This window comes from Aythya ferina, assembly GCF_964211825.1.
Source record: "Aythya ferina genome assembly, chromosome: 10".
Lineage (NCBI taxonomy): Eukaryota > Metazoa > Chordata > Aves > Anseriformes > Anatidae > Aythya > Aythya ferina.
In genome coordinates this window covers 7394142-7406424 of record NC_140306.1, presented here as the reverse complement: position 1 = coordinate 7406424, position 12283 = coordinate 7394142, and the positions used below count along the sequence as shown (strand labels likewise).

Sequence of the window (12283 nt, the reverse complement as noted above, 5' to 3'; positions counted from 1 at the left end):
ATTGCAGCTCTCACTTCTACCTTTGCATGGTGCTTGACGACTTCTGCACTACGAGGAGGACTTGATGAGCACAGGTCTAACACGGCTCCGGTCCCATGAGAAACATGAGGAACCCGGGCTGCTTAAAAGTGAAGATGTAAAAAGGGATGTCAGTGTGGAACCGCTAAAAGCCACAGAATTAAACGCCTCATGTAAGAAAAGCAGAGTGCCTAGCAATGTCTGCTGTAGTTTCTTGTCTCTGTCATTCCCGGGCAGATCTCTAATTTCAAATGATTGCCACGTCTTTTTATTTTCCCTCATAGAGCAAGTCCAACTGCCATGTGCTGTGCCTGAAGCCCTACAGGTTGAACCAGGACACTCTGTGTGTACTTCATCCCAAGGGCAAAGACACTCAGGTTTAACCAAAATTGCTTGTGTACAACTGACACTTTTTGTTTGGCTTAGAATTAAAAGATCTGATTCACTGTAAACAATTTAATGAATTTCTTTTGTCAATCAAATCAGACTTTAAAAGAAAACAGCTATTCTTTCAAATGAAGCGTCCAATAGCAGTTTGAAAGCTTTGAGACAAAATGCTTCACATTTCCAAAAACTTTGTATTTTAAAAGCTAGACAAAATGTCATATTTTCCCCCATTTTATTCCCTTCCAGTTCTCTTCAGCTGCAAGTTTCACACTTGGGAATAATTTTGTCCTTCTGAGATGCCTGTTGTGCAGAGATGTTCATAGTTATTTCAATGAGTAAGATCATTTAAAAAAATATATATATATATATATTTGCAACATGCAAAATGTTAAAACGCTAACAAAACCCAAAAGGAAGAATGGCCATGGTTTCCACACTTCACTGCCAGGCAACAAATTCTCCATAGGCAGGGACCCCAATCTGCTGGTCCTTGATGCTGCAGTGCTGCAGGTGGATGCTTTTCCTTAATGATTAGAATGGCTTTTCCAAATAGTTTACCCTCAAAACTCTTGGGAACACAACGAGGATAGAAATAAATTGCTTCTTGTATGTTTGAGAACTTGCCTTTAAGAATTAAGACAAGAATTATGTTGTTTACTTGCTTCTTTCTAAAAAACTACATCTATTTTGATGTAGGGCTTAAATAACTTGAATTTTTGAGTTTGCTTCAGTTCCAAAACCTCTGATTTGAAGGCAGCATTTATAATTGATGACAATGAATAGGCACAGCATATGAAAATACTCACCAAAATTACACCTTCAGCCACGGTGTTTTAAAGCACCCCTGTTCACACTGCTGCATCACTTCTAGGAGACCAAAGCCAGGGAATCACCTCTTATCCCTCTCCTGTTACTGGAATATTGAAAAGAAAATAATGAAACTCTTACAAGGAGGCTTAGAAAATGAATAGTCAGAGCCTGGACTGGGTGCCAGCTCTCTATGTGCCATTTTTCATGTCGTTCTGGCTTTTATTAACTGTTATAAAATTGGCCTTTGGTGGCAGTTGGATGCTTCAGCGCTGCAGGTCCAGTGGCAGAGAGAACTGGCCTTATTCTCAGATGCAAATAGTGCTGCAAGAGGCTCAGACTAAGAAGAGTTTCACCTCAGCATCGCTCTGCTGCACGTTAAAACTGAAAAAATCAATGTGTATTCTAATAGACAGGAACAAATTGGGTCTTAAAGTGTAAATAGGTCTGTGTGAAATACAATAAAGTAAATTTAACTAGTGAACTGTATTAACTGTGGTGATTATTCTGCATTCAGGGAGGATAATTTATGTAACATTCATCAGCACTGCCGGAGTTTCCACCATAGATCTTGAAGGTCATCGCCTGAGCTGGGACCTGAACCTTTCCAAAGGTAAAGAAAGTGCTTTCAATTAGATTAAGCCTCATTATTATTTTCCGAGTCATCTCCCCTCAGTCACAGAGCTGACTTCTGGGAGCAGGGCAGAATGGTGCTGAGTTGTCTTGGAGCACGCGAGGCATTTGCTGGGTCCCTAAGCCAGTCCCGGTGCTGGAGCTGCAGCTTCTGCATCCACGGCTCCTGGGCTTCCTCAGCTCAGGGCTGCTTCTTCCAAGGCAGATGTAGGAGAAGAAACGGTCTGGGAAACTCAGCTCCCTTCCTCTAGGCTGTGCGTGCAAAAGAAGGCTATGATTTTGTGTGAATAAATAACAGTGAATGCATTTTCAAAGGAGTGGTGTTTTTCTTTGTTTTTATTTTGCCTTAGAAATGTTTTTGTAAAGGAGCCTGGCTTTGGATGAAGTTTTTGAAATCTGAAGTGAACTCATAGAGGATAGAACAGAGAAACTCATTTCTCTATTATGTCAGAATACTTTTTTCATAATAGCTTGAAGCTGTTTCACCTGGACTATGATACAGTAGAATATTAGATGTAATAACAGGATAAGTACCAGACTATGGCTGTTCTCATGTTATTGAAACAAAAGTTAGTGTTGTATCAGAACTACGTGATCTAGCATGAGTGAAAAGAAACACTCCCATGTTCCCAAACCAAATAAAAAGAAAAAAACATGTTTACAGGAAAATTCTGATACATATCTTTTTTTCATTTAGAATGAAAACAAACCTCAGGATTTTCTCCAGAGCTGAAAACCTGACCACCATCCCCAGTGATTGCCATAATCACAGGTTCAGCTGCTGAAGTCTTGCTAGATGAAGTCTTCAAATGCAGAGCACCTCGCCAAGCCGAGCACTAGCCTTCAGTCTGAAGGTGATTCGGGGGCCTTCACCCAGCACTGAATCTGATTAGTGATTTTCATGAATTTATGGCATTCTGTATCACATCTCTCTGACTGCATGATTGATGCAGTCAGAGAGATGTGATACAAACAGAAAGTAGGCTGGTAGAGAAAAAAATATTGCATTAAGGAATGTTTATTGTTTTGTTAGCAATATGGGTAGCATGGATAAATACTCAATTGGTTTGAAAATAATAAACATTGGGAGAGGCAGGGGGGAACTCTGCCTTATAAAATAAGCAAAGGAAATAAGACAAAGTCAGTGACCCCCAAGAGTAAATGGCAGGTCTGCTCTCCTTGTAAATACTGCTGGGAATGGTCCCTGGGGTTTCTAAAAAGATCCACTCACTGTTGCAAGCTCAATATGGCCTCTACATCTTGTTGATCTTAAAAATAATAATAATAATAATTAATTAATTGATCAGATAGTATTTCTGAAACTATCTCAGTAACTTCCTTAGACCTGAAGCAATATCTGTACATAAGTAGTACACGCTGTATGAGTAATGTTTTGTTGTTGTTGTTTTGGAATGGTCCTCTAGCACTACTTCTTCACAAAATAAGGACTGCTAAAGGGATTTCCAATTGATAGATCTGACTGCATTTTAGGCATAACCATTAAACTAATTAAAATCCATCATGACCGGTATCTTTCAGTTGAGTTTGATCATAAATATATTCAACTGAACTGTTTCCATTGCCAGCTCTGTAATATCATCCTGGCAAATAGTCCAGCTGGGTTTCAGTAATTTCTCCTACATATTCTTCTGTACAGCCTTACTGTATTATGGTGTTATTTAGATGTATTCTCTTAGGATAACAGAAATTTACTCAGGGCCATATTCTTGTCTAGTGGCATCACCCATTTGAATCCACTGGAGTCAATAAAAATAAAAAAAAAAAAAATATGAAATTGGGAGCTTACAGGTGAATAAGAAATTTTGGGGTGAAATTACCCAAGGATTAACTTCCCCTCTGGTAGCTTGAAAGAAGAGTTCAGTTTCTATTATCAGTGTGCTGCCTAGTTCCCCCAGACTCTAACATAGTGATTAGCTGTATCTTAAAGTAATAAAATTCAGGTAAAAAGACTTTTAATAGGTTTGTTTGTAATGGTTTTCTTACACAGGAAACTACATGGGAGCTTGGACTAGCCCACAAAGGTAAAGAATAACACCAGATTTATTTCCATCTGAAATGATGTGCATGTGTTGTACAAGTAACGTCCTTCTTTTAACTATTGTATTCCACCACCAGGATTGCCAGTCAAGGCAAAATCTGAGAATCATTAAGGCTAGAAAAACCTTATTTTCCAGATATCTGTTTTCTTGTTAAAATGTTAACTCAAATCTATTTTTTCAATCATCTTTTGCATTCCCTCAGTGCCTGAGTGCCTTTGCCAGCAGCACAAGATGTGCCATGCTTCAGTGTCTTTGGGCAGCAGGACCGAGGCCCTGGCTTGGTACAAATCTCACGTTATGGCATTTTTTGAGTGATTTGGAATGAAAGTAGAAGGACCCAGACAGATCCAAGGAGTGAAAGTCAGCATTGTGGGGAGGCTTCAGCGGATAACTGGAGGATCTTGGCAAAAATGAGATGCTTTAATAACAGATGGCAGGGAGCAGGCTTAGCCCGTTCTCCTTCCATCCTTCTCCTGTGAGAAGATCCCTCCACATGACATCCTGCACTGTCTGCTTGGCTCAGTAATTACACAGCCTCCCAGCACCCTGGCCAGAGAAACAGCATTGGGCCTGAAGTCCCTACAGCTGATAGTGTCCTGCATCCAGATGGAGCGCCTGGAATAGTAGCCATGCCCTGTTATGCCAGAGCTAAATCTGGGTCCTGGGGGTTGAAAAAATCCAAGGGTTTTGTCCTAGCAGCAACTGAAGGAGAATTTCTCCATGATTTTAATCCTCAAGTTTGAAACCTTGAAAGGAAACGTGCCAGCCTTGAGCTGGAAAGGACTTAATAATGCCCCGGCTGGTGAGAAATAGCCCATATATTGCTGTGAAAGGTAATACAGCCCTTTGTGAACGTCTGCACGCAGGAAGGTGATTGAAGTGCTGCTCCACAACTGCTAGTTGCTGCAGGCAGTAAGCAGAGGCTGCACCGTGAGAGCTGTGAAATTCCACTTTCAGAGGAATCTGAGAAAAGCAGGTTTAAAAATAAGCGATCAAGCTGATTTCCTTTGTTAATGACTCAGTGATTCACCCAAGATAAAGCCTTTCAGCTTTGAAGGGTTCCACTCCTGGGAGTAGCTTTCTTTGGAACCAATTGTTTTGAATGAAAATGGGAGCGCAGCTGAAACCAGTACTGATGAGACCATACCCACTATGTCTAACTTCATTACTTGATCTTCTTTGCCCCTTTTTCTCCTCCTCCTCCTCAACCATAGACCTCCTCAATCACTATCAGCTCCCAGCCTGGCTAAATAGACCTTTTGCTCTTGGCTGACCATTTTAAATGCTGACAGCCACCATCACCACTATGCTGCCTGCTTCAGCTGGGAAATGCAGAGCTCCAGTGATCCCCCACCCTCCTGTCAAACAAATAAACTGGTGAAACAAACTGCAGCTGGGGGAATTTCATGGTGGCTTTTCTCCTGCAGCTAGCACAGGAGCAAGGCTAGAAGGGATGAATGTGTGATGTGCCAAATTGCTGCATATTTACTAAGCTGTGGTCAAGAGAAATTCGGTAAGGAGTGGTAGTGCCTGCCCTGGAGCAGCTGATACAGCTGGAGCTATCAGGTGTTCGCTCAGACACACAACCCATTCTGGGCTGAAGATTTAGCTGCAAAGTCCAGTACAGGAACAATGTGAGAATAAAGGTTCATTTAAGGTAGGTTTCACTTCTACTTTTCTGTATTCTCTTTGCAGTGCTCAACCCACACAGCCCTCCATCAGTAAGATTTTAGAGCTGAAAAAGAGCTCTCGTTGGCTCTTTATCCAGCTATTGGAGATGATGTAAAGCAAGATGTAACCTCTCCCTAAAGGTCTTGCCCCTTTCATGTCCTTAGAGAGTTAAAACACAGGAGACCCAGGTACTTCACCCTTTGTAATTGCAATAACCAGCTAAAGGAGCAAACGATGGGCTAAAACCCAGACGGTGCTGAAGTCCCTCAGGTGGATCTGCTGTACCAAAATCCAGGGAGCCAGCAGCCTCTAGGGCTGATCCCTTTGACAAGCACCATGGTCTCACTCTATTTCACGTTCACTTTTAAAACCGTCTCCCAAGTTTCCGCCCACAGGGATCTCACCCTGTGATAATGGAGGAAATGCAGAGTTTTGCAGAGGAACGGTGATGCACTAAATAACCCCTGCCAATAGCAGGCTACTTCACTGCCAGCTCCAGATGGGTTTTTTAATCAAGCAGAGCAATATTGATGGCCTCTGCTTGAGCTCTTTCACTAATTGCCTTCCAACATGAACTCAGCAAAAGGTATGATAAATCTGAATTCCCACCAAACATAAGGCTGGGATGAAGATGTATTTTGCCTGCACATAGGCAGAAGTCAGCAAACAGTGAATCTTTACACTTAAGTCTTTCTTTTGAAGATGTTTTCACTGACTTCTCTGGATCTTGAAATGCATAATTTAGCATCTTATGTTTTACCTCATTTAAAAGAAGCTGCCAAGTCCTCACCTCCTTACCCGCAGCTTTAAGGCAGTCTTTAACACTTACAAAGGAGCTGTATTAAGTATTCAATGTTCTCTGCTCATTTCCATTATGTTTACTAAGCAGTTAGTATTATTAGGTTGCTGCTATTTCTCATACTACAATATGTGCTATGCAAGTTCTCAGATCTTCAGTGCTCATCTACAGAAATATCTAATGGGTTTTAGCTTCAGGAATTTGTGTTTAAATTGGTATTTAAGAGGGATTATTAGCATAAATGTGAACATAGCTCTAAACTGGTGAAATATGTTTAAACATTACAGAAGACTTGGAACCTGCCAGCAGACCTTTTCCAACTTACCTGCTGTTTCTAATAGGAAATATTCATTAAACATTGGCCTGTTGGTGAAAAGGAGGAGATGTTTTAGCTGATATTTTTACCAACTGAGTTAACTCTGCTCTTTTCTCTTACTGTACTGAAGATGACGCTGTTTTCAATTATGTTTTATCCTCTGTTCTTGAGGGTTATCACTAATCCACTGTGTCCTTGCAGAATTTCTCGCCTTGGACTCTGCTGCAAGTTTGGGAGAACAAAGCTAGCGATTTTTTATACCCATTTATTCCTATTCTTTGACATTTCCACCCAGAGACCTTTTCATGTCCTCTCTCCATTACCTTCAATATTTCAGCCAGGAAAGAGTAAGGCCCTTTCCTTTCAGCAGTTGTAATTCCTTGCATAATTTCAAACTAAAACTGCTGATGAGCTGAAGGGTCAAAGGAATGCTTGCTCTGCAGAGAAGGTCAGTATGGGGTTGGGGTTCAGTGCTGCCTTGTGCCAGCTCCTTCCCTTTTTGAGGAAAAAAGAAAACTTCATTCTGCAGCCCCTCAAAGAAAAGCTCATTCTGCAGGCCCAGAAACAACCCCAAATGCATGGTTGTGTGTGCTTTTGTTCCAAGGGGGAAGATGTCATCTCTGCCCCATGACAGAGGGGACCTGACACATCAGGGCCTCCAGGGGCTGTGCAGGGATTGTCACCTCCTCACACCTGATCATCATCCTTCTCCCACCAGACTCCATCAGACAAATGAAAGGAGGCTGAGCTGCTGTTTTGGATGTGTCTGTCACTCTGAGCAGTCAATGATTCACTGGCCAACTGTGCCTGTTTGCGTTGCCTCTTGAGAAGTGCTTGAACTAGTCCTGAGCATCCCCTTTCCAAACCTCCCTGTGCTCAGGGCATCTACAGTGCTCTGCCCAGCCGCCCTGGGGCCAGGCTGCCTAACTGTGTTAGGGGACAGTAATTTCCTGTTGAGACAGCCAACAAGCTCCCTCATTTCAAATTTTATGCTTAATTTCATTTTGAGCTTAAATTAATGCAGTTTTCTCTGTGCTCCTCTCAGAGCACACTCCTCCCATAGAGGCTCTCTGGGATTTCTGCCTTGGGCAGGCTGAAGGCACCTCTGCAGCTTTTGGTGTGCTCAGACACCAGGTTCCTGGGTGACGCTGCTAGCAGGGGGATGTAAAGGTGATAGCACCTCCCTACCTTCCACTCCTCACCTGGTCTGGAGAGCCAAGGCACCAGGCCCTTGGCTTTCACCATGCAAGAGGCTGATTTTGACACAGACCTTGGGCATGCCTGAATCCTGCTGAGCGCAGGCAAAGCACACTCTCCTTCCTGGCACGTCTGTGTTGTGTCCTCCCAGCAGCTCTGCTCTGCCTTTTGGCTCTGCAAATCCTGGTTTGGGGAGCAGAGGCCTCAGCCCTCCCACACAGCAGGGATCTGATTTTCTTCCTGCAAGTGTGTGTTTCTGGCCCTGAAACCAAGACTATGCTGCAGAGCCCCTTTGTGTGCATTTCCCAGAGGCTCCCAGGTGCCTCTCAGGGAGGTGGTGTCACAGATGGTTCCCAAACCACCCTGGTCTGAGCTGTCCCACAGGTGAGTGCCTCAAGGCGTGTGCATGCACCCTAGCTCTCCTTGATTAAACCAGCAGCTGCCACTTCTTCCCGAGCAGAGAGGAGAGCCTAGCTTTGTACATCTTGCCTTCAGACTCTGATGATTTCCTCATCAAGGAGAACCTCGGTGTCAACCCATCTCTGTAAATATCCTTTAAGATGTTTGGCTACAATAGGAGCAGTTAGATGCAGGCACCAGGTGTTTTCATTAAGCACTATGTGGTGCTATAATTTTCATTATGTAGAAACTGCTTAAATGACTCTGCAAGGAAGAGAATGCAGTGCCAACAGGGCTTTCAAAGAGTGACAATTTACTAATATTACTGAAAGCCTCGGAGGTCGGCCTTCCATTGCTCTTGATGTTCCATGGCACAGCTGCAAATACTGGGTCTCTTGCAGGTATTTTCCATTTCAAGTTACTGGCAGAGAAAAGTGGGGAAAAAAACTTAATGCACAAACAGTGGAATGGATTTGTTGCACCATACCATTTGCTTCAGCAATCTGAACAGAGAAATAAAATTTCCAGAAGACATTTATAAGCATTTCTTTGTGTTTTAGGACTAACAGGTTTATGTGGGATGAGTCACGGTGCCATATTCTGTTTTTAAGAACAGTGACGCATCCAGCGTAATTCTTTCTGAAGTTGCAGCTCAGGACCTGCCTCAGGAACCCAATGCCACCTAGTGAGGCAGTCACTGTCTGCTGTGTGTACAGGCCAAGTTCCCAGACAGCTGGGCAAGGCTCCCTCACATATATCCCCTCCTGGTCTGCCCACTTATTCAATCTCTTGCTTAACTTAATGAGATGAAGACCAGCTAAATCATCTCCGGATGTTTTCAACTGATTAATCAAAAGGGAAACCTACAGTAAGGAGCTTTCCAACAAAAATAATGATGGTTTTGTAGTTGCTTCCATATTGCATTTGGATATTCAAACTACAACCCTGATTTTCATTTTAAAACAACTTTCATTCTGTAATTTCACATAATTTTTCACCTCAGCCTTCCCTATGCAGAGATATTTTTTTAAATGATTTCTTTTTAGAGAAAACGAATTAACTTAGTTGCTCTGAATTGATTTGTGCTTTCAGTTTGACAAGCCAAAAATGTTTTCATTTGGATGAAAACCTGAAAAACATCATGAGCTGGAGCACAACTACTTGGCTCTCCAAAATGGGAACCACTTTGTCCATCGATTTCCTTCCCAATAATTGCTGGGTGAGTCAGAGTGAGGTCCACCTCAGACAGATGACAACTAGGACAAGAGAAGAATTGATCAAGTAAAAAGGTAGGAAAATCCCCAATAATTCCGTATTTGCAGCAAGCGCTGGCTATTCCCATGATAAACATGCCCACATCCCTTAGAAGAGTTTAAAGACATAGTAAGCATTTTTTATTAGTAAGGGGTCATCCCAGAATCTTTGCTGAGCAAATGGAAGACGTGTTTGGATTTCCCATCACCGTCCAGTTAGGTTGAAGGTCCCACCAGGAGCCCCAGGTACCCACTGGTGCTGAGGGAAGCTGCAGGATGCTGAGCTGGGCCTCTCGCTGCACAGCGGGGTTTTCTCTCCCACACACCAGTGCCAATGAATCACAAAGCCTATTGTTTCTTACTTGATATTCACCTCCGGGGAATTCAGATGAATGCAGGCATGGAGGAAAGCCGTCTCACTGCCGTGGGAGTGTGTCAGCACTTCACTGCCGCTGGCAAAGACGAGCTCCCCCAGGTTAAACCTTCGTGGTGGGGATCAGCCCGTGCCCTGAGGCAGGGTATATGGAAAGTACACAAACCTCGGGTTCCTTTCTCTGCAATAGAGGCATATGAAACCTCTTTGGCGTTAGGAGATGACCTGTTGGTTAAAACTAGGGTGCCCAGTCAACCAGCACCAGGCTCAGGGCAGCTGCTCCTCTCTTTTCCCCTTCAGGTATCCCTGAGGCTCAGCTCCTGCAGCTGTTTCAAATGTGCCAATATAATGTCTGTCCTATGAATCACGGCATTACATATAGAATCTCATTCTGTTTGACATTCAATCCAGTCTCTAGGCCAAAACATATGGCAGCATATCGAATGCCTTAGCATGGTCCAAAAATTGAGCAGTGAAGGGCTTTTTGGCTGCTCAGGGAATTGCTCAGATCTAATTGCAGTGACAACACAGCAGTTGTTTACCTCTGGATGTTTTTTAATTCTTTTCAAAAGAGCATGGAGGCTGGTAAGAGGTGGCCAAGGAACAGTAACATGCAATGATCCAAGTATGTCCCATAAGCAAGGTACTTGGTTTAGCCTAGGGCTTAGCAAGAGACCTTGGAAAGAACAAGTAGCCAAAGTACAACACTATTTTTTTTTCTTCTGTTCAGGACTTAGCCATGTTCTCAAATATTGTAGAGCTGGTTGGAGCTTGGAAATACTTTCCTGGGCTTTCAACTTGTTCTTGCCTGCTTCATTATGTCAAATTATCCAGAAAAGCTACAAATGACTGAGATGCAAGGAATGGTCTTGGTACCAGTAAAGACTGAGCAGATGCTGGTCTCCTTCCTGTTGCTGCTCATACATGAGAGGTTCTCCTGGCTAAAGGTTAGACAGCCATTACCTCCATGTTTCTTAATAACCTAATTTTTCCAACAAAATTTAGTATTAGACTTTAAAAAAAAATCTGTGGAAAGCAAGTCTAACTTTTTTTTTTTTTTTTTTTCCGCATCATCTCCGTTTTTAACAGAATTGTCTCAAAATACTGCAATGAGCACCTGCCTCTCACAACCACTGTGAAGATTGCCTAAAGTTAGAGCAATGCCTTGAAGACAAATCGTATGTAGGAAGGCTAACTATCATTACTGTGTTGCTAATAAGGTTATTTTAAACTCAAAGTAGGTCACTGAAGGAGTTTCATAAAAAAAAAACACCTGCAAAACACAGTATTTAAAAACATTATCTGAGAACAAAAGATGAACAGTCTCAAATGAAAGAAACAGACCAGGAATTAAGCAGTGCCTTTTACCAGGCAATGGTGCAGCAGCTGCCACAACCTGGGTGCTGTGAACCCATGGGTGGCACAGGGTGCAGAAGGGTTTGTACGCCCACAGAGGGCATTTTGTCCCCTGCAAGCCACTCATCCCGAGATGATCACTGGAGTGATTAGCAAAGAGTTGGGATGAGGTACATTACTGACGTAACGATAATAAATGGAGGCTTTCACTAATCTGCAGGGTGCAGATTGTCCTTCCATAAAATGAGCCAGATGCTGATGGTATGATTTAAAATGGGGAAAAGTACAGTTTTTCTGTTCCGCCAGGGTTTGCAGCAGGACCCACCTGCAAGACATGGGAATTTTTTCCCCCAGTAGTAACTTATCCACAGCAGGCTGCTTGATTATGTTTTTTTTTAATTATTATTTATTTATTTATTTATTTTCCCACAAAAACAGTGATTGCTGCAACATCCCTCTCCTGGAAAGCACGGAAATGTCCTTACTGAGCCAGAGCAAAGGCCCAGCACACCCAGCCATGGCTGCAGCAGAAAAGCCTCCTCCACTGGAGCAGCTAGTCCCATTTGAAGTCTTTCATCTTGGGTAATCAATGACTATTTCCTTATGAAATATCTGAAGTGGAGCACAGAGATGTCACTAACAACTTGCTGAGTTAAATCAAAGTGACAGCAGACAGCTAAGATGTGAGTGCAGGTCCCTATTTTCTGTAAGAAAAGTTTGTGTGTGGAGTTTGGAAGGCTTCCATCCATGATTCACATTGGCCTTCCAATGCTCTAATGCTCCTAATACTTGCCCATGAGTGTACCTACCTGTAAATAAATTAGGCTGAAATATTAGACTGCACCTGAGCCAAGTGATTTCTTTCCTGGCAGTGAGATCTTCCAGTTCTGCAGCCCAGCATTTCCCGGCCAGTGCAATAATCACCATATTTTACAGGCTCAGCTGAGGTGGCTTACTGGGACTGTTTGGTATCCACTCTTGTTTTCATTCACTTCAGTTCAGTGTCCCCCAATT

The 12283-nt window shown here is 42.9% G+C and overlaps 1 long non-coding RNA gene across 1 annotated transcript; it reads left to right on the top strand.

The window, feature by feature from the left end:
• Positions 1–5320: 5320 nt before the first annotated feature.
• LOC311442375 lies at positions 5321–12105 on the top strand. The gene is made up of 3 exons (XR_014696590.1): positions 5321–5562; positions 9380–9576; positions 11708–12105. It is a non-coding gene; the product is annotated as an uncharacterized lncRNA (long non-coding RNA).
• The last annotated feature ends 178 nt before the right edge of the window (positions 12106–12283 follow it).